The sequence below is a fragment of the Schistocerca gregaria genome, chromosome 3, assembly GCF_023897955.1.
Source record: "Schistocerca gregaria isolate iqSchGreg1 chromosome 3, iqSchGreg1.2, whole genome shotgun sequence".
NCBI classification, from domain to species: domain Eukaryota; kingdom Metazoa; phylum Arthropoda; class Insecta; order Orthoptera; family Acrididae; genus Schistocerca; species Schistocerca gregaria.
In genome coordinates, this window is record NC_064922.1 from 313,944,836 (window position 1) to 313,961,535 (window position 16,700).

Sequence of the window (16,700 nt, forward strand, 5' to 3'; positions counted from 1 at the left end):
TTGCAAATACATGTTTGAAATGATTGAGATGCACTCCGCACGCCATACCGAAGGCTTTGGAGCAACATTTCAATGGGGGGATCGCAGGCCAGGGTCTTGCAGGTCATCGTCCTCCCGCTAAGGCGTCGAACTGTAAGAAATCCACTTGCTTGGGGAAGAATCTTGTACGCTGAATTTGATAGAATATGGTGCTAGGCAAAAGTTTTCATATACTGCTGCACGGAGAAACAAAAATTGGAGGAGCTGGGATTTGAACCCAGGACTTTCTGCATGCGAAGCAGACACTCTACCACTGAGTTACACCCCCGCCAGAGCAAGTACATCTGGGAAGAGTCTCTCGTGGATCCTACTGTCATTATTTCTTAGGTTTGAACGGTACAGTAAGTGTTCGAGGAACCTATTCATGATAAGAGCTTAGCAGCGTCGACTCCGTGGCGCAACGGTAGCGCGTCTGACTCCAGATCAGAAGGTTGCGTGTTCAAATCACGTCGGGGTCACAGTGAAATTTTCGTTTACGGAAGCCATGGACGAGTATGTCAATTTAATCAGATACCAAACGATTACAGAGAACGGACGAACAGAACCTGCTTGAAAAAAGCTACTAGTGAATTTTCGCATTCTGACATTAAGGTGAAGGCGCCGACTCGCACTTTCTCCAGGCGCGAAGTGTCTAATATTTTTGTTATTTATATCGTTTAACGCTAATATATAACTGAGAGATAATGATTACGCAATATTTTGCTCGATTAGACGTCTTTAGCCAGACAGAGTATAATAATTTTCCTTAAGTTATGGGGATAGAAAGTTTGTGAAAGGGGGTATAGCTCAGTCGTAGAGCATTCGACTGCAGATCGAGAGGTCCCCGGTTCAATCCCGGGTGCCCCCTTCATTTTTCAGTATCTTGAAAAAACAAATAACGATTGTCGCATTTAGTTGCAAATACATGTTTGAAATGATTGAGATGCACTCCGCACGCCATACCGAAGGCTTTGGAGTAACATTTCAATGGGGGGATCGCAGGCCAGGGTCTTGCAGGTCATCGTCCTCCCGCTAAGGCGTCGAACTGTAAGAAATCCACTTGCTTGGGGAAGAATCTTGTACGCTGAATTTGATAGAATATGGTGCTAGGCAAAAGTTTTCATATACTGCTGCACGGAGAAACAAAAATTGGAGGAGCTGGGATTTGAACCCAGGACTTTCTGCATGCGAAGCAGACACTCTACCACTGAGTTACACCCCCGCCAGAGCAAGTACATCTGGGAAGAGTCTCTCGTGGATCCTACTGTCATTATTTCTTAGGTTTGAACGGTACAGTAAGTGTTCGAGGAACCTATTCATGATAAGAGCTTAGCAGCGTCGACTCCGTGGCGCAACGGTAGCGCGTCTGACTCCTGATCAGAAGGTTGCGTGTTCAAATCACGTCGGGGTCACAGTGAAATTTTCGTTTACGGAAGCCATGGACGAGTATGTCAATTTAATCAGATACCAAACGATTACAGAGAACGGACGAACAGAACCTGCTTGAAAAAAGCTACTAGTGAATTTTCGCATTCTGACATTAAGGTGAAGGCGCCGACTCGCACTTTCTCCAGGCGCGAAGTGTCTAATATTTTTGTTATTTATATCGTTTAACGCTAATATATAACTGAGAGATAATGATTACGCAATATTTTGCTCGATTAGACGTCTTTAGCCAGACAGAGTATAATAATTTTCCTTAAGTTATGGGGATAGAAAGTTTGTGAAAGGGGGTACAGCTCAGTCGTAGAGCATTCGACTGCAGATCGAGAGGTCCCCGGTTCAATCCCGGGTGCCCCCTTCATTTTTCAGTATCTTGAAAAAACAAATAACGATTGTCGCATTTAGTTGCAAATACATGTTTGAAATGATTGAGATGCACTCCGCACGCCATACCGAAGGCTTTGGAGCAACATTTCATTACCGCTTGCGACGCGGCAGCGTGCGGACGTTCGGAGCGCTCAGTGTCACTTGCTTGTTTACGTTGTATTTGTGCTTTCTGTTTCACGTGATTGTGCGTGGTTGTGTGTTCGTGTCGTTGTTTGAAGTATTTGCTGTATGCAGTTAGCCCATTTGGGTTAATTTGCAAAATGGTTCCCACGATTCCAAGGAAAAATACCCTGCAGTTCGAGTTTGACAAGGCTACACGATCAGTTCAGCCAAGTTCACTGGAAGTTCATGAATGGATCGTCGATACAATAGGCATAACCACTGATCAAGTTCACACTGCCTACTACGACCTGGATTTATACTGCTTCTTCGTGAAGCTTCTGAATCCCCTCTTACTGGAACGTCTTTTGCAGAAACATGGCGGCGGCGTCGATTTCCGGCATCGCGACGGCACTGTGAGTACTGTCAAAATTACTAACGCTGATGTCGAGATCTCCAACGTTCGTATTTACAACCTGCCCCCTGAAGTAGACAACTGTTTCTTAAAAGATGTGCTCACTAAATATGGCGAGGTGCGTAACATTCGACTTGAAAAGTGGTCCAGGCAACATAAGTTGCAATGTTTTTCTGGTATCAGATCGGTTGAGATGCAAGTCAAAGTCAACATCCCATCGCATGTATTTGTTTGTGGTTATAAGGTGCAGGTTACCTATTCCGGACAAGCTTCTACGTGTTTTATCTGCAATGAAAGTGGTCATTTACGGCAAAATTGCCCTAAAAGGGTGACCGTCTTAAAGCCTACTTTCCAGCAACGTAAGAGACTCACTTTAGCTGATTTAGTGACAGGTACTCAATTAACAAGTACTGGGCCGTCCCCCTCCAGTGATACTGTGACTGTACATGAAAAACCTTTTGAAGAAGAGTTCCCTGCTATTCCTCTTGCGACGGGCGGGGATCAGAACCCTCTCACCCGTCCCGTCACTGCGGTAGCGTCCAAGAGACGTCGAACGTGCGACAGTAGTAGTTCCGATGAAGGCGTCTCCGTACCGGTAACACCTGCCACACTTGATATCAAACAACCGGCAGGAGACACTGAGCTTTCGCATGACGCTCTACCAGAATCAAGCGTTGAAGTTGATACTTCTTCGCCCGCTGACGGTAGTGCTACGCCCCAGGTTGGTTGTTGCTTACCATCCGCGTCTATCGCGTCGGCTCTCCAACCGACCGATATTGAACCTCAGCACGTTGCCCACAGTTACGTCGGCGGGGTGTGCCCAAGTTCACAACTCGTATCACAGCAATGCGACACTGACAACAAACACGCTTACGAGTGTGTCAACACAGAGCGAGATCTCAGCCTTGCTTGTCAACAACCTGACCGAGAGAGTGTTTCCACACAATCCCAACGTGTGGCCAAACAAGAACTTAGCGTGTCTCTGGAAGGGTTAACCGGCGAGACGCAACTGCACGTTGCTGTCGCAGGGCAACCTGCACAGGAGACCTGTGTAGATTCTCCGATGCCACTTTCTGCGGAAAAAGTCGCCAGTGGCGGGAGGAACAAAAAGAAATTCCAACCGAACTTGAATGTACCACGCAGCAAACACAAACAGCAAGCCCTCTCGGATGCAAACGATGGTGATGGCCACTCTCCACCAGCTGTTTCACGAATGGACTGGTTTGCTGGAGACGATGATCACGTTAATTTAAAGTAGCTCCGTAAACTACATGGCACAAGCGTACAAGTTCCTGAGTGTTAATGTAAACAGGATCACGTCTGATTTGAAACTTGCAGTCTTTAGGCAGTTCGTATATGAGTCTGCCGCTGATGTACTTCTATTGCAGGAATTCCTTCTTTCAGATCTGGTCATTCCCGGTTTCCACTGTATTACCAATGTTGCTTTCGAGCTTAGCACTGGTACAGCCATTCTCGTGCGTGAGGGCATCCCCGTCTCGGACGTTGAAACACTGGAGTCAGGGCGTGGCATATGCTGCAAAATATTCGGCGTCACGCTCGTGAACCTATACGCGCCCTCCGGGAGTGACCACAGGTTCGCAAGGACCGAGTTCTTTAAAGACGAACTAATTTACTTGCTTCGTAAAAATCCGACTGCCCTTGTATTAGGCGGAGATTTTAACTGTGTTGTGCATCAAAAAGATCAGAGGCCAAATTTTAACTATTGTAAGGAGCTTCATGATCTGGTTTTACGAATGAATCTCCAGGATACGTGGGAAGTCCTTCACCCTACCCTTGTGAAATTTACATACTTCACTTCCACCTCGAGTAGCCGCCTCGACAGAATATATGTGTCTTCTCAGCTCGGAGAACATGTTGTTGATTCAGAGGTCATTCCCGTCCCATGTAGCGATCACTGCGCCTACGCAACCGTCATACAACTGGACAGACAACCCACCAAACGATTCAGAGGTCACTGGATGTTGAACTTTTCCCACCTTCAGGACGCCGATCTCGAGGAACTTGTCACACGAACTTGGACTTTTTGTCTTCGCTCTGTCAATATGTACCGTACGAAAGTAGAGTGGTGGACGTCCTTTGCTAAACCAAAGTTGCGACGGTATTTAATTTCGTACTGTAATACGCAATCGAGGGATGCAAAGAAGACCACGGAATTTTATTATTCAATTTTAAGGGAGCTCTACGACAAATCTGGCGTCAATAATATTTACACTGCTCAAATAAAGCAAATCAAGGCTAAGATGCTCAGTATCAAACGTAAACAACTAGAAGGGTTAAAAATCAAGTCCAAAGTCAACTCTTTGGTTCAATCTGAGACAACTTCCATGTACCATCTTATTAAGCATCAGACCAACCGTAGACGCTTATTTATAGACGAACTGGCAACTAATAACGGGGAAATTCTCACTCGGCAACCTGACATAGTCACGGCAATTCAGAGATATTATCACGGCCTGTATTCGGACTACCCAACCAATGATGACTTGACTGCTACTGTACTCCAATTCATGGACACGTCCGTTACTGCGGATGATAATCGTGACTTTCTGGCTCCGTTTAGTGTCGAGGAGACTTTAGAACTTATTGTTAAGTCGCCCGCTAACAAAGCCCCAGGACTGGACGGCCTACCCAAGGAGTTTTACCTTCGGTATTGGGATGTAATTGGTGTTACATTTACAGAAATTTTAAATGAAATCATTGCCGGGGCGCCTGTTCCTAATGCGATGAAGGAGGGTAAAATTGTCCTTGTTCCCAAACGCAAAGGGTGTAAGCGATTTGATAATCTGCGCCCGCTCACCCTGCTTAATTTTGACTACAAAACTATAGCCAGAGCTGTTAACGCCCGAATGTCGCCGCTCCTTCACAAAGTTGTCTGGCGGCACCAGGCCTGCGTGCCAGGACGGAATGCCATGTCTGCGATGTCTGAAATTAGGGACCTAATCTCCATTGCCTCAGTCACCAACCTGAATTGTGCCCTGCTATTTCTAGACTTTCATAAAGCCTTTGATCATGTGAACCACCGCTATCTTTTTCACATACTGGACAAAATAGGACTCGAGGAAGGGGCATTAAAAGTCCTTCGCAATTTGACATCTGGCATATCGGCGAGGATACAAGTCAATGGACAGCTGACGCAACCAATATCCATTCAGCGGGGTGTCCCCCAGGGCAGTCCACTCTCTATGTCACTTTTTGTGCTGTCACTGGAACCCTTCCTTCGGTCTCTTTATCACCATTTGTCAGGTGTGTCAATGTCAGGTCACACATTCATCGTCCGTGCATACGCTGACGATGTTGCCGTTCTGTTACGCAGTGACGACGAGGTGGTCCGTATTAAACGGGCGATCGACCAGTATAGTGCAGTGTCTGGAGCACAACTAAGTGACCAGAAATGTAAAGTGCTCGATCTCAAGGGTTTTGAGAGCTTAACTATACCGTGGGCGCATCTTGTGGAATCTCACAAACTACTAGGAATCACCTTGAATAGATGCCCTCTGAAAATGGCGGCCTCCAATTGGAAGTCAGTGACGCATCTGATACAGGGTACCATTATCGAATGTCGCTGGCGTGCTGTGAACATTATAGAAAAAATTAGGATTCTCAATACCTACGTCTTCTCCAAGGCGTATTATGTTGCACAGTTTTTTCCCATTCCCAAGCTTCAGGCCAGAAAGATCATGCAGGTTGCCAATCAATACATCTGGAAGGGAACCATATTTAAATTGTCCTCCGATACACTAGCCAAGTCGAGAACTACTGGTGGGCTTGAGTTGGTTAACATCGCCGGGAAGGCAATGGCCTTGTACGTCAAGCGGACCACGACTTTACTGCATGACAGCCACTGCACTGTTACTCAAAAGTTGTACCTCACAGTGCGTCCAGCGAGTGTGCGACCTCCTATTGACGTTGGAAGAATCCACTACAAATTGAAACACATCAGGGAATTTTTCCTTCATGTTAGTTATACAGATGTTGGTGTTCTACGGCGCCGACCACTGTCAACTCGCGACTTGCAACGTGAGTGGGAAAAGTCGGCGACCCCAAATACAATAGAACGGAAGTATCCGACTACTGACTGGAAAACGGTGTGGGCCAACATCAGCTTGAAAGTACACTCTTCGGATGTTGCTTCAACTTGGTACAGGGTGGTAAATAACACAATTGCCACTAATGAAAAACTACATGCAATTGGGTTAAGTGACACAAATCTCTGCCTCTGTTGTGGACTCGTCGATTCTCTGATCCATCGGTTTACCTGCGGGGGCCATGCACTGAATTGGCGATGGGTCAAGAAAAGGATTGCGGTACTGTCAAGGAGCGCGGAAGACAATCTGCAACTGGATATCCTACTGCGTCCCGACAAAAAGTTTTATCCAGCCACGAAAAACAATACAGTAATGTGGATCCTAGGGCACTACGTCAACTACATCGTTAATGTTCGTGGAAAAGACGATTATATTAGTTTTCTGACCTACATGGAGCTGGCATACTGGAAGATTCAATGTGTCACTAACAGTAAAAAATTATTCGGAAACATGATGGACATCACCTTTGAAAAACATGGCATAGGATGACCACATTGGATGAACGAAGCCAATCAAGAGGAAATCTATTCAGTTTTATTCTATTTTTCTTAAGTTACACTTTCTGTTATACCTGGTCAGTTTACTTCTTTTCATTAGTCTCCTTATACTTGTTTGCTTATTCGTGTCAATTTCACACCTCTAACGGAAGAGCAAAGTATTTCGATATGGATCAAAACACACAACTGACACACGAAAAAGAAGAAATGTTCCTTTCCAAATGTGTCAGCACTATATACCTCGGAGCAGAGGAGAAACAACTATAAAAATATTAATACTATAACAAAAAAAATATATGTATAAAAACTGTCTGCTTGGAGAAGTGACTCAGGGATGGGCAGGGGGAGCCATCGTGGACAGGCCTCGGGATTCGACCCCTGCCCGCTTTGTCTCCACCTGCACGGAACTGACCACTCACCAATTCTTTTACACAAGAGTCAGGAAAAAAAAGGAAAAAAATAGCTTAAAAAAAGAAAAAAAAGTGGTAGAGAAAAAAAGAAAAAAAAAAGTCGTAGAGCATTCGACTGCAGATCGAGAGGTCCCCGGTTCAATCCCGGGTGCCCCCTTCATTTTTCAGTATCTTGAAAAAACAAATAACGATTGTCGCATTTAGTTGCAAATACATGTTTGAAATGATTGAGATGCACTCCGCACGCCATACCGAAGGCTTTGGAGCAACATTTCAATGGGGGGATCGCAGGCCAGGGTCTTGCAGGTCATCGTCCTCCCGCTAAGGCGTCGAACTGTAAGAAATCCACTTGCTTGGGGAAGAATCTTGTACGCTGAATTTGATAGAATATGGTGCTAGGCAAAAGTTTTCATATACTGCTGCACGGAGAAACAAAAATTGGAGGAGCTGGGATTTGAACCCAGGACTTTCTGCATGCGAAGCAGACACTCTACCACTGAGTTACACCCCCGCCAGAGCAAGTACATCTGGGAAGAGTCTCTCGTGTATCCTACTGTCATTATTTCTTAGGTTTGAACGGTACAGTAAGTGTTCGAGGAACCTATTCATGATAAGAGCTTAGCAGCGTCGACTCCGTGGCGCAACGGTAGCGCGTCTGACTCCAGATCAGAAGGTTGCGTGTTCAAATCACGTCGGGGTCACAGTGAAATTTTCGTTTACAGAAGCCATGGACGAGTATGTCAATTTAATCAGATACCAAACGATTACAGAGAACGGACGAACAGAACCTGCTTGAAAAAAGCTACTAGTGAATTTTCGCATTCTGACATTAAGGTGAAGGCGCCGACTCGCACTTTCTCCAGGCGCGAAGTGTCTAATATTTTTGTTATTTATATCGTTTAACGCTAATATATAACTGAGAGATAATGATTACGCAATATTTTGCTCGATTAGACGTCTTTAGCCAGACAGAGTATAATAATTTTCCTTAAGTTATGGGGATAGAAAGTTTGTGAAAGGGGGTATAGCTCAGTCGTAGAGCAATCGACTGCAGATCGGGAGGTCCCCGGTTCAATCCCCGGTGCCCACTTCATTTTTCAGTATCTTGAAAAAACAAATAACGATTGTCGCATTTAGTTGCAAATACATCTTTGAAATGATTGAGATGCACTCCGCACGCCATACCGAAGGCTTTGGAGCAACATTTCAATGGGGGGATCGCAGGCCAGGGTCTTGCAGGTCATCGTCCTCCCGCTAAGGCGTCGAACTGTAAGAAATCCACTTGCTTGGGGAAGAATCTTGTACGCTGAATTTGATAGAATATGGTGCTAGGCAAAAGTTTTCATATACTGCTGCACGGAGAAACAAAAATTGGAGGAGCTGGGATTTGAACCCAGGACTTTCTGCATGCGAAGCAGACACTCTACCACTGAGTTACACCCCCGCCAGAGCAAGTACATCTGGGAAGAGCCTCTCGTGGATCCTACTGTAATTATTTCTTAGGTTTGAACGGTACAGTAAGTGTTCGAGGAACCTATTCATGATAAGAGCTTAGCAGCGTCGACTCCGTGGCGCAACGGTAGCGCGTCTGACTCCAGATCAGAAGGTTGCGTGTTCAAATCACGTCGGGGTCACAGTGAAATTTTCGTTTACGGAAGCCATGGACGAGTATGTCAATTTAATCAGATACCAAACGATTACAGAGAACGGACGAACAGAACCTGCTTGAAAAAAGCTACTAGTGAATTTTCGCATTCTGACATTAAGGTGAAGGCGCCGACTCGCACTTTCTCCAGGCGCGAAGTGTCTAATATTTTTGTTATTTATATCGTTTAACGCTAATATATAACTGAGAGATAATGATTACGCAATATTTTGCTCGATTAGACGTCTTTAGCCAGACAGAGTATAATAATTTTCCTTAAGTTATGGGGATAGAAAGTTTGTGAAAGGGGGTATAGCTCAGTCGTAGAGCATTCGACTGCAGATCGAGAGGTCCCCGGTTCAATCCCGGGTGCCCCCTTCATTTTTCAGTATCTTGAAAAAACAAATAACGATTGTCGCATTTAGTTGCAAATACATGTTTGAAATGATTGAGATGCACTCCGCACGCCATACCGAAGGCTTTGGAGCAACATTTCAATGGGGGGATCGCAGGCCAGGGTCTTGCAGGTCATCGTCCTCCCGCTAAGGCGTCGAACTGTAAGAAATCCACTTGCTTGGGGAAGAATCTTGTACGCTGAATTTGATAGAATATGGTGCTAGGCAAAAGTTTTCATATACTGCTGCACGGAGAAACAAAAATTGGAGGAGCTGGGATTTGAACCCAGGACTTTCTGCATGCGAAGCAGACACTCTACCACTGAGTTACACCCCCGCCAGAGCAAGTACATCTGGGAAGAGTCTCTCGTGGATCCTACTGTCATTATTTCTTAGGTTTGAACGGTACAGTAAGTGTTCGAGGAACCTATTCATGATAAGAGCTTAGCAGCGTCGACTCCGTGGCGCAACGGTAGCGCGTCTGACTCCAGATCAGAAGGTTGCGTGTTCAAATCACGTCGGGGTCACAGTGAAATTTTCGTTTACGGAAGCCATGGACGAGTATGTCAATTTAATCAGATACCAAACGATTACAGAGAACGGACGAACAGAACCTGCTTGAAAAAAGCTACTAGTGAATTTTCGCATTCTGACATTAAGGTGAAGGCGCCGACTCGCACTTTCTCCAGGCGCGAAGTGTCTAATATTTTTGTTATTTATATCGTTTAACGCTAATATATAACTGAGAGATAATGATTACGCAATATTTTGCTCGATTAGACGTCTTTAGCCAGACAGAGTATAATAATTTTCCTTAAGTTATGGGGATAGAAAGTTTGTGAAAGGGGGTATAGCTCAGTCGTAGAGCATTCGACTGCAGATCGAGAGGTCCCCGGTTCAATCCCGGGTGCCCCCTTCATTTTTCAGTATCTTGAAAAAACAAATAACGATTGTCGCATTTAGTTGCAAATACATGTTTGAAATGATTGAGATGCACTCCGCAAACCATACCGAAGGCTTTGGAGCAACATTTCAATGGGGGGATCGCAGGCCAGGGTCTTGCAGTTCATCGTATTCCCGCTAAGGCGTCGAACTGTAAGAAATCCACTTGCTTGGGGAAGAATCTTGTACGCTGAATTTGATAGAATATGGTGCTAGGCAAAAGTTTTCATATACTGCTGCACGGAGAAACAAAAATTGGAGGAGCTGGGATTTGAACCCAGGACTTTCTGCATCCGAAGCAGACACTCTACCACTGAGTTACACCCCCGCCAGAGCAAGTACATCTGGGAAGAGTCTCTCGTGGATCCTACTGTCATTATTTCTTAGGTTTGAACGGTACAGTAAGTGTTCGAGGAACCTATTCATGATAAGAGCTTAGCAGCGTCGACTCCGTGGCGCAACGGTAGCGCGTCTGACTCCAGATCAGAAGGTTGCGTGTTCAAATCACGTCGGGGTCACAGTGAAATTTTCGTTTACAGAAGCCATGGACGAGTATGTCAATTTAATCAGATACCAAACGATTACAGAGAACGGACGAACAGAACCTGCTTGAAAAAAGCTACTAGTGAATTTTCGCATTCTGACATTAAGGTGAAGGCGCCGACTCGCACTTTCTCCAGGCGCGAAGTGTCTAATATTTTTGTTATTTATATCGTTTAACGCTAATATATAACTGAGAGATAATGATTACGCAATATTTTGCTCGATTAGACGTCTTTAGCCAGACAGAGTATAATAATTTTCCTTAAGTTATGGGGATAGAAAGTTTGTGAAAGGGGGTATAGCTCAGTCGTAGAGCAATCGACTGCAGATCGGGAGGTCCCCGGTTCAATCCCCGGTGCCCACTTCATTTTTCAGTATCTTGAAAAAACAAATAACGATTGTCGCATTTAGTTGCAAATACATCTTTGAAATGATTGAGATGCACTCCGCACGCCATACCGAAGGCTTTGGAGCAACATTTCAATGGGGGGATCGCAGGCCAGGGTCTTGCAGGTCATCGTCCTCCCGCTAAGGCGTCGAACTGTAAGAAATCCACTTGCTTGGGGAAGAATCTTGTACGCTGAATTTGATAGAATATGGTGCTAGGCAAAAGTTTTCATATACTGCTGCACGGAGAAACAAAAATTGGAGGAGCTGGGATTTGAACCCAGGACTTTCTGCATGCGAAGCAGACACTCTACCACTGAGTTACACCCCCGCCAGAGCAAGTACATCTGGGAAGAGCCTCTCGTGGATCCTACTGTAATTATTTCTTAGGTTTGAACGGTACAGTAAGTGTTCGAGGAACCTATTCATGATAAGAGCTTAGCAGCGTCGACTCCGTGGCGCAACGGTAGCGCGTCTGACTCCAGATCAGAAGGTTGCGTGTTCAAATCACATCGGGGTCACAGTGAAATTTTCGTTTACGGAAGCCATGGACGAGTATGTCAATTTACTCAGATACCAAACGATTACAGAGAACGGACGAACAGAACCTGCTTGAAAAAAGCTACTAGTGAATTTTCGCATTCTGACATTAAGGTGAAGGCGCCGACTCGCACTTTCTCCAGGCGCGAAGTGTCTAATATTTTTGTTATTTATATCGTTTAACGCTAATATATAACTGAGAGATAATGATTACGCAATATTTTGCTGGATTAGACGTCTTTAGCCAGACAGAGTATAATAATTTTCCTTAAGTTATGGGGATAGAAAGTTTGTGAAAGGGGGTATAGCTCAGTCGTAGAGCATTCGACTGCAGATCGAGAGGTCCCCGGTTCAATCCCGGGTGGCCCCTTCATTTTTCAGTATCTTGAAAAAACAAATAACGATTGTCGCATTTAGTTGCAAATACATGTTTGAAATGATTGAGATGCACTCCGCACGCCATACCGAAGGCTTTGGAGCAACATTTCAATGGGGGGATCGCAGGCCAGGGTCTTGCAGGTCATCGTCCTCCCGCTAAGGCGTCGAACTGTAAGAAATCCACTTGCTTGGGGAAGAATCTTGTACGCTGAATTTGATAGAATATGGTGCTAGGCAAAAGTTTTCATATACTGCTGCACGGAGAAACAAAAATTGGAGGAGCTGGGATTTGAACCCAGGACTTTCTGCATGCGAAGCAGACACTCTACCACTGAGTTACACCCCCGCCAGAGCAAGTACATCTGGGAAGAGTCTCTCGTGGATCCTACTGTCATTATTTCTTAGGTTTGAACGGTACAGTAAGTGTTCGAGGAACCTATTCATGATAAGAGCTTAGCAGCGTCGACTCCGTGGCGCAACGGTAGCGCGTCTGACTCCAGATCAGAAGGTTGCGTGTTCAAACCACGTCGGGGTCACAGTGAAATTTTCGTTTACGGAAGCCATGGACGAGTATGTCAATTTAATCAGATACCAAACGATTACAGAGAACGGACGAACAGAACCTGCTTGAAAAAAGCTACTAGTGAATTTTCGCATTCTGACATTAAGGTGAAGGCGCCGACTCGCACTTTCTCCAGGCGCGAAGTGTCTAATATTTTTGTTATTTATATCGTTTAACGCTAATATATAACTGAGAGATAATGATTACGCAATATTTTGCTCGATTAGACGTCTTTAGCCAGACAGAGTATAATAATTTTCCTTAAGTTATGGGGATAGAAAGTTTGTGAAAGGGGGTATAGCTCAGTCGTAGAGCATTCGACTGCAGATCGAGAGGTCCCCGGTTCAATCCCGGGTGCCCCCTTCATTTTTCAGTATCTTGAAAAAACAAATAACGATTGTCGCATTTAGTTGCAAATACATGTTTGAAATGATTGAGATGCACTCCGCACGCCATACCGAAGGCTTTGGAGCAACATTTCAATGGGGGGATCGCAGGCCAGGGTCTTGCAGGTCATCGTCCTCCCGCTAAGGCGTCGAACTGTAAGAAATCCACTTGCTTGGGGAAGAATCTTGTACGCTGAATTTGATAGAATATGGTGCTAGGCAAAAGTTTTCATATACTGCTGCACAGAGAAACAAAAATTGGAGGAGCTGGGATTTGAACCCAGGACTTTCTGCATGCGAAGCAGACACTCTACCACTGAGTTACACCCCCGCCAGAGCAAGTACATCTGGGAAGAGTCTCTCGTGGATCCTACTGTCATTATTTCTTAGGTTTGAACGGTACAGTAAGTGTTCGAGGAACCTATTCATGATAAGAGCTTAGCAGCGTCGACTCCGTGGCGCAACGGTAGCGCGTCTGACTCCAGATCAGAAGGTTGCGTGTTCAAATCACGTCGGGGTCACAGTGAAATTTTCGTTTACAGAAGCCATGGACGAGTATGTCAATTTAATCAGATACCAAACGATTACAGAGAACGGACGAACAGAACCTGCTTGAAAAAAGCTACTAGTGAATTTTCGCATTCTGACATTAAGGTGAAGGCGCCGACTCGCACTTTCTCCAGGCGCGAAGTGTCTAATATTTTTGTTATTTATATCGTTTAACGCTAATATATAACTGAGAGATAATGATTACGCAATATTTTGCTCGATTAGACGTCTTTAGCCAGACAGAGTATAATAATTTTCCTTAAGTTATGGGGATAGAAAGTTTGTGAAAGGGGGTATAGCTCAGTCGTAGAGCAATCGACTGCAGATCGGGAGGTCCCCGGTTCAATCCCCGGTGCCCACTTCATTTTTCAGTATCTTGAAAAAACAAATAACGATTGTCGCATTTAGTTGCAAATACATCTTTGAAATGATTGAGATGCACTCCGCACGCCATACCGAAGGCTTTGGAGCAACATTTCAATGGGGGGATCGCAGGCCAGGGTCTTGCAGGTCATCGTCCTCCCGCTAAGGCGTCGAACTGTAAGAAATCCACTTGCTTGGGGAAGAATCTTGTACGCTGAATTTGATAGAATATGGTGCTAGGCAAAAGTTTTCATATACTGCTGCACGGAGAAACAAAAATTGGAGGAGCTGGGATTTGAACCCAGGACTTTCTGCATGCGAAGCAGACACTCTACCACTGAGTTACACCCCCGCCAGAGCAAGTACATCTGGGAAGAGCCTCTCGTGGATCCTACTGTAATTATTTCTTAGGTTTGAACGGTACAGTAAGTGTTCGAGGAACCTATTCATGATAAGAGCTTAGCAGCGTCGACTCCGTGGCGCAACGGTAGCGCGTCTGACTCCAGATCAGAAGGTTGCGTGTTCAAATCACATCGGGGTCACAGTGAAATTTTCGTTTACGGAAGCCATGGACGAGTATGTCAATTTACTCAGATACCAAACGATTACAGAGAACGGACGAACAGAACCTGCTTGAAAAAAGCTACTAGTGAATTTTCGCATTCTGACATTAAGGTGAAGGCGCCGACTCGCACTTTCTCCAGGCGCGAAGTGTCTAATATTTTTGTTATTTATATCGTTTAACGCTAATATATAACTGAGAGATAATGATTACGCAATATTTTGCTGGATTAGACGTCTTTAGCCAGACAGAGTATAATAATTTTCCTTAAGTTATGGGGATAGAAAATTTGTGAAAGGGGGTATAGCTCAGTCGTAGAGCATTCGACTGCAGATCGAGAGGTCCCCGGTTCAATCCCGGGTGGCCCCTTCATTTTTCAGTATCTTGAAAAAACAAATAACGATTGTCGCATTTAGTTGCAAATACATGTTTGAAATGATTGAGATGCACTCCGCACGCCATACCGAAGGCTTTGGAGCAACATTTCAATGGGGGGATCGCAGGCCAGGGTCTTGCAGGTCATCGTCCTCCCGCTAAGGCGTCGAACTGTAAGAAATCCACTTGCTTGGGGAAGAATCTTGTACGCTGAATTTGATAGAATATGGTGCTAGGCAAAAGTTTTCATATACTGCTGCACGGAGAAACAAAAATTGGAGGAGCTGGGATTTGAACCCAGGACTTTCTGCATGCGAAGCAGACACTCTACCACTGAGTTACACCCCCGCCAGAGCAAGTACATCTGGGAAGAGTCTCTCGTGGATCCTACTGTCATTATTTCTTAGGTTTGAACGGTACAGTAAGTGTTCGAGGAACCTATTCATGATAAGAGCTTAGCAGCGTCGACTCCGTGGCGCAACGGTAGCGCGTCTGACTCCAGATCAGAAGGTTGCGTGTTCAAATCACGTCGGGGTCACAGTGAAATTTTCGTTTACGGAAGCCATGGACGAGTATGTCAATTTAATCAGATACCAAACGATTACAGAGAACGGACGAACAGAACCTGCTTGAAAAAAGCTACTAGTGAATTTTCGCATTCTGACATTAAGGTGAAGGCGCCGACTCGCACTTTCTCCAGGCGCGAAGTGTCTAATATTTTTGTTATTTATATCGTTTAACACTAATATATAACTGAGAGATAATGATTACGCAATATTTTGCTCGATTAGACGTCTTTAGCCAGACAGAGTATAATAATTTTCCTTAAGTTATGGGGATAGAAAGTTTGTGAAAGGGGGTATAGCTCAGTCGTAGAGCATTCGACTGCAGATCGAGAGGTCCCCGGTTCAATCCCGGGTGCCCCCTTCATTTTTCAGTATCTTGAAAAAACAAATAACGATTGTCGCATTTAGTTGCAAATACATGTTTGAAATGATTGAGATGCACTCCGCACGCCATACCGAAGGCTTTGGAGCAACATTTCAATGGGGGGATCGCAGGCCAGGGTCTTGCAGGTCATCGTCCTCCCGCTAAGGCGTCGAACTGTAAGAAATCCACTTGCTTGGGGAAGAATCTTGTACGCTGAATTTGATAGAATATGGTGCTAGGCAAAAGTTTTCATATACTGCTGCACAGAGAAACAAAAATTGGAGGAGCTGGGATTTGAACCCAGGACTTTCTGCATGCGAAGCAGACACTCTACCACTGAGTTACACCCCCGCCAGAGCAAGTACATCTGGGAAGAGTCTCTCGTGGATCCTACTGTCATTATTTCTTAGGTTTGAACGGTACAGTAAGTGTTCGAGGAACCTATTCATGATAAGAGCTTAGCAGCGTCGACTCCGTGGCGCAACGGTAGCGCGTCTGACTCCAGATCAGAAGGTTGCGTGTTCAAATCACGTCGGGGTCACAGTGAAATTTTCGTTTACGGAAGCCATGGACGAGTATGTCAATTTAATCAGATACCAAACGATTACAGAGAACGGACGAACAGAACCTGCTTGAAAAAAGCTACTAGTGAATTTTCGCATTCTGACATTAAGGTGAAGGCGCCGACTCGCACTTTCTCCAGGCGCGAAGTGTCTAATATTTTTGTTATTTATATCGTTTAACGCTAATATATAACTGAGAGATAAT

The 16,700-nt window shown here is 45.0% G+C and overlaps 32 non-coding genes across 32 annotated transcripts; 20 read left to right on the forward strand and 12 right to left on the reverse strand.

The window, feature by feature from the left end:
- Positions 1-235: 235 nt before the first annotated feature.
- Trnaa-cgc (transfer RNA alanine (anticodon CGC)) lies at positions 236-307 on the reverse strand. The gene has a single exon. It is a non-coding gene; the product is annotated as a tRNA-Ala (tRNA).
- Positions 308-425: 118 nt separating this feature from the next.
- Positions 426-497, forward strand: Trnaw-cca (transfer RNA tryptophan (anticodon CCA)). Its single transcript has one exon. It is a non-coding gene; the product is annotated as a tRNA-Trp (tRNA).
- A 317-nt stretch (positions 498-814) lies between these two features.
- Trnac-gca (transfer RNA cysteine (anticodon GCA)) lies at positions 815-886 on the forward strand. The gene has a single exon. It is a non-coding gene; the product is annotated as a tRNA-Cys (tRNA).
- Positions 887-1,168: 282 nt separating this feature from the next.
- On the reverse strand, positions 1,169-1,240 carry Trnaa-cgc (transfer RNA alanine (anticodon CGC)). The gene has a single exon. It is a non-coding gene; the product is annotated as a tRNA-Ala (tRNA).
- A 118-nt stretch (positions 1,241-1,358) lies between these two features.
- Positions 1,359-1,430, forward strand: Trnar-ccu (transfer RNA arginine (anticodon CCU)). The gene has a single exon. It is a non-coding gene; the product is annotated as a tRNA-Arg (tRNA).
- Positions 1,431-1,747: 317 nt separating this feature from the next.
- On the forward strand, positions 1,748-1,819 carry Trnac-gca (transfer RNA cysteine (anticodon GCA)). The gene has a single exon. It is a non-coding gene; the product is annotated as a tRNA-Cys (tRNA).
- A 5,995-nt stretch (positions 1,820-7,814) lies between these two features.
- Positions 7,815-7,886, reverse strand: Trnaa-cgc (transfer RNA alanine (anticodon CGC)). Its single transcript has one exon. It is a non-coding gene; the product is annotated as a tRNA-Ala (tRNA).
- A 118-nt stretch (positions 7,887-8,004) lies between these two features.
- On the forward strand, positions 8,005-8,076 carry Trnaw-cca (transfer RNA tryptophan (anticodon CCA)). The gene has a single exon. It is a non-coding gene; the product is annotated as a tRNA-Trp (tRNA).
- A 671-nt stretch (positions 8,077-8,747) lies between these two features.
- On the reverse strand, positions 8,748-8,819 carry Trnaa-cgc (transfer RNA alanine (anticodon CGC)). The gene has a single exon. It is a non-coding gene; the product is annotated as a tRNA-Ala (tRNA).
- A 118-nt stretch (positions 8,820-8,937) lies between these two features.
- On the forward strand, positions 8,938-9,009 carry Trnaw-cca (transfer RNA tryptophan (anticodon CCA)). The gene has a single exon. It is a non-coding gene; the product is annotated as a tRNA-Trp (tRNA).
- A 317-nt stretch (positions 9,010-9,326) lies between these two features.
- Trnac-gca (transfer RNA cysteine (anticodon GCA)) lies at positions 9,327-9,398 on the forward strand. The gene has a single exon. It is a non-coding gene; the product is annotated as a tRNA-Cys (tRNA).
- A 282-nt stretch (positions 9,399-9,680) lies between these two features.
- Trnaa-cgc (transfer RNA alanine (anticodon CGC)) lies at positions 9,681-9,752 on the reverse strand. The gene has a single exon. It is a non-coding gene; the product is annotated as a tRNA-Ala (tRNA).
- A 118-nt stretch (positions 9,753-9,870) lies between these two features.
- Positions 9,871-9,942, forward strand: Trnaw-cca (transfer RNA tryptophan (anticodon CCA)). Its single transcript has one exon. It is a non-coding gene; the product is annotated as a tRNA-Trp (tRNA).
- Positions 9,943-10,259: 317 nt separating this feature from the next.
- Trnac-gca (transfer RNA cysteine (anticodon GCA)) lies at positions 10,260-10,331 on the forward strand. Its single transcript has one exon. It is a non-coding gene; the product is annotated as a tRNA-Cys (tRNA).
- Positions 10,332-10,613: 282 nt separating this feature from the next.
- Trnap-cgg (transfer RNA proline (anticodon CGG)) lies at positions 10,614-10,685 on the reverse strand. The gene has a single exon. It is a non-coding gene; the product is annotated as a tRNA-Pro (tRNA).
- A 118-nt stretch (positions 10,686-10,803) lies between these two features.
- Trnaw-cca (transfer RNA tryptophan (anticodon CCA)) lies at positions 10,804-10,875 on the forward strand. The gene has a single exon. It is a non-coding gene; the product is annotated as a tRNA-Trp (tRNA).
- A 671-nt stretch (positions 10,876-11,546) lies between these two features.
- Trnaa-cgc (transfer RNA alanine (anticodon CGC)) lies at positions 11,547-11,618 on the reverse strand. Its single transcript has one exon. It is a non-coding gene; the product is annotated as a tRNA-Ala (tRNA).
- Positions 11,619-11,736: 118 nt separating this feature from the next.
- Trnaw-cca (transfer RNA tryptophan (anticodon CCA)) lies at positions 11,737-11,808 on the forward strand. Its single transcript has one exon. It is a non-coding gene; the product is annotated as a tRNA-Trp (tRNA).
- Positions 11,809-12,125: 317 nt separating this feature from the next.
- On the forward strand, positions 12,126-12,197 carry Trnac-gca (transfer RNA cysteine (anticodon GCA)). Its single transcript has one exon. It is a non-coding gene; the product is annotated as a tRNA-Cys (tRNA).
- Positions 12,198-12,479: 282 nt separating this feature from the next.
- Positions 12,480-12,551, reverse strand: Trnaa-cgc (transfer RNA alanine (anticodon CGC)). Its single transcript has one exon. It is a non-coding gene; the product is annotated as a tRNA-Ala (tRNA).
- Positions 12,552-12,669: 118 nt separating this feature from the next.
- Positions 12,670-12,741, forward strand: Trnaw-cca (transfer RNA tryptophan (anticodon CCA)). Its single transcript has one exon. It is a non-coding gene; the product is annotated as a tRNA-Trp (tRNA).
- A 317-nt stretch (positions 12,742-13,058) lies between these two features.
- Positions 13,059-13,130, forward strand: Trnac-gca (transfer RNA cysteine (anticodon GCA)). The gene has a single exon. It is a non-coding gene; the product is annotated as a tRNA-Cys (tRNA).
- A 282-nt stretch (positions 13,131-13,412) lies between these two features.
- On the reverse strand, positions 13,413-13,484 carry Trnaa-cgc (transfer RNA alanine (anticodon CGC)). Its single transcript has one exon. It is a non-coding gene; the product is annotated as a tRNA-Ala (tRNA).
- Positions 13,485-13,602: 118 nt separating this feature from the next.
- Positions 13,603-13,674, forward strand: Trnaw-cca (transfer RNA tryptophan (anticodon CCA)). Its single transcript has one exon. It is a non-coding gene; the product is annotated as a tRNA-Trp (tRNA).
- Positions 13,675-14,345: 671 nt separating this feature from the next.
- Trnaa-cgc (transfer RNA alanine (anticodon CGC)) lies at positions 14,346-14,417 on the reverse strand. The gene has a single exon. It is a non-coding gene; the product is annotated as a tRNA-Ala (tRNA).
- A 118-nt stretch (positions 14,418-14,535) lies between these two features.
- Positions 14,536-14,607, forward strand: Trnaw-cca (transfer RNA tryptophan (anticodon CCA)). The gene has a single exon. It is a non-coding gene; the product is annotated as a tRNA-Trp (tRNA).
- A 317-nt stretch (positions 14,608-14,924) lies between these two features.
- Positions 14,925-14,996, forward strand: Trnac-gca (transfer RNA cysteine (anticodon GCA)). Its single transcript has one exon. It is a non-coding gene; the product is annotated as a tRNA-Cys (tRNA).
- A 282-nt stretch (positions 14,997-15,278) lies between these two features.
- Trnaa-cgc (transfer RNA alanine (anticodon CGC)) lies at positions 15,279-15,350 on the reverse strand. The gene has a single exon. It is a non-coding gene; the product is annotated as a tRNA-Ala (tRNA).
- Positions 15,351-15,468: 118 nt separating this feature from the next.
- Trnaw-cca (transfer RNA tryptophan (anticodon CCA)) lies at positions 15,469-15,540 on the forward strand. Its single transcript has one exon. It is a non-coding gene; the product is annotated as a tRNA-Trp (tRNA).
- Positions 15,541-15,857: 317 nt separating this feature from the next.
- Positions 15,858-15,929, forward strand: Trnac-gca (transfer RNA cysteine (anticodon GCA)). Its single transcript has one exon. It is a non-coding gene; the product is annotated as a tRNA-Cys (tRNA).
- A 282-nt stretch (positions 15,930-16,211) lies between these two features.
- On the reverse strand, positions 16,212-16,283 carry Trnaa-cgc (transfer RNA alanine (anticodon CGC)). The gene has a single exon. It is a non-coding gene; the product is annotated as a tRNA-Ala (tRNA).
- A 118-nt stretch (positions 16,284-16,401) lies between these two features.
- Trnaw-cca (transfer RNA tryptophan (anticodon CCA)) lies at positions 16,402-16,473 on the forward strand. The gene has a single exon. It is a non-coding gene; the product is annotated as a tRNA-Trp (tRNA).
- The last annotated feature ends 227 nt before the right edge of the window (positions 16,474-16,700 follow it).